The sequence below is a fragment of the Triticum dicoccoides genome, chromosome 7B (assembly GCF_002162155.2).
Source record: "Triticum dicoccoides isolate Atlit2015 ecotype Zavitan chromosome 7B, WEW_v2.0, whole genome shotgun sequence".
In the NCBI taxonomy this organism is placed as follows: Eukaryota; Viridiplantae; Streptophyta; class Magnoliopsida; order Poales; family Poaceae; genus Triticum; species Triticum dicoccoides.
This window is the reverse complement of record NC_041393.1, coordinates 412,905,156-412,907,294: the sequence shown is the minus strand read 5'-3', so window position 1 is coordinate 412,907,294 and position 2,139 is coordinate 412,905,156. Positions and strand designations below refer to the sequence as shown.

General features: G+C 52.3%; 1 long non-coding RNA gene across 1 annotated transcript in view; it reads left to right on the top strand.

Moving 5' to 3' along the window:
• The first annotated feature begins 1,534 nt into the window (after positions 1-1,534).
• LOC119338237 overlaps positions 1,535-2,139 on the top strand; it is a 1,795-nt gene continuing 1,190 nt past the window's right edge. The window contains exon 1 of the long non-coding RNA XR_005163842.1: positions 1,535-1,814. This is a non-coding gene — a long non-coding RNA (uncharacterized LOC119338237). The remainder of the gene's footprint in view (positions 1,815-2,139) is intronic.

Here is a 2,139-nt window from a genome sequence, read left to right as displayed (position 1 = left end):
TGGATTCGATTTGGTGGTTGGTTGGGTGAAGAGCCCGAGGAGGATCGGATCGGAAGGGATCCCGAGGGAGATGGTAGAGAGTGGTGGCGGCGGGGATGGGACAAGGGGGAGAATTTTTAGGGTTGTCAAAAATAGACTAGGGTGGACTATTTATTTAGAGACATTAAAACTAAGCACTAATCCAGCCATCTCAGGCCATTAGCGTTCGCAGCCGTTGGATCTTCGGTTTTAGGTGTTTTCAGCCGTCCAATTTCTCTCGCGCTTGCTCGCTTCGTTCGCTAAGAACAAGCCATATCCGTGTTGGGCCGCTGCTCCGTTGACTTTTTTGAGCGTCAGCTGTGAAATTGGGCCTAATGGGCTCCTACTGCTCACCAGTCCGTGCAACCCATATATAGAAGATACAGGCCTCTACGTTGCACTGGTTTGTCTTTCGCACAAACGCAGTCGTCGCATGGGCGTGCCGTGGCGGTCGACGCTGTGTGGGAGTGCCTCCCATGGCCACCACGCCAGGGTACGACCGACGCGACCTATGGCGTCGCATGCCGACTGCCCTTCGGGTCCGATCAAGATGGGCGGGGGCTGCGGATCGTCACCTGTCGATTCGATACCCCTCGCGGACGATTCGATATCTGCCGATTCGAAACCATTCACGGGGCTTTAGTGGCAATTAGATGTGAATCACTCGTCAGGGCCGAATAAGTACAGGTCAGTTACCACGGCGCTTCGTGTACTCAACGCGTGTCCATATATTCCTTCCTTCCTTCCTCACGCATCTGGCTAGGTGGCGACCGGGGCAACCAGCCAGAGCCAGCAGCTGATTACTCTCCTCCTCGATTCCTTACTCTCCGTCCACCGCGCAGCGAACTGGCTGCCAGGCAAACCATGGCGGGAGCACGACCTCACCGCTCAGGAGGAAAAGTGGCTATGTCAGGTCAAGCAAAGGCAGCACTAGGAGCTGCCCGCCCACATCGCGAAGGTTCCTCACAAAGTCACAAGGAGGCCGAATGCAAGCGCGTCTTGGGCAACCGCTCCAATGCCAGGTACACAAATTCCAGTAAAAATATAGGGGCACACGTGGCTCCAAAGTATCCATAACTTGATTTAGATAATTCTATTATTGCTCCCCTGCCTGACTGTAGATGCATGAAAAACGTACTAATTGAGTTGCTTGAAAGTATCATCTTATTACTAATTTTAACAGAAAGAAGGTTTTATGTTTTTAAGAGATATTCGGGTTAAAGCCACCAAAAATTCTGATACGCAGTAGACATGTTGCTAATTATATTCATGGAAGATTTTGGTGTTCGATTTTGCAGCTTGCTAATGCTTTTGATATAATTTACTTAAAAGGTAGGACTTAATATTTACTGACTATCAATCCTTTACTGGGGACGCGGTGTTTCTGCACACGAGCGCACATGTGCTCGCTATCAGGGCGGCTCGTTCACGTCTTGAGATGCGAGGCATTTAATGGCGCAACGATATACGAGAGACCAGATAATGACGGGAAATAGAGGATACGTATCGCAAGGGTGCTGAGCTGTGGGCCAGGAAACGGCGGAATGCCGGCCACCGTTACCCCGTAGGAGTTGTTCCGTGGCTCGGGACGCCCGCCGCCGTCCTGATCCGTGGAACAGGAAAAACAGTTTCCGTCTGCCGTCGGGGCAGCGCGTGGATTGGCTGCTATTCGGCTGCATTCGATCCATTCCCCACCCCCGCCACAGGCGAGGTCGCCGTGCCAAGGATCCCTGCCGGCATGCAAAGGAGCATCCTGAGATCTGGCTCATGGAGTTCCTGATGCAACCAGAGAAAAGGTATGCGCCAAACCTATCGATTTTGTTGACGTATTCACTGATTAGATCAGCGCTTCATTGCCATCGGAATTCCTAATGCAGCCCGTCAGTAGGAAAAAAATTGTTGATCTGATATTCGTCGGTCCTCGATCCTTCTTCATTTTTGTCTGATTGTACCCATTTTGACGGAGGAGGCGGATGAAAGTGCGGCGCTGATGGATCTGCCGGCTTTCGGGACGGCGGGCTCTCTGCGGGAAGTGGATGAAGCGACGGCCCTTGAGCGAAGACCCGCGGATCTGTGAAGAAGAGACAGGGGTGCTGGCCGCAGGTGTTGGAGATGAAGCCA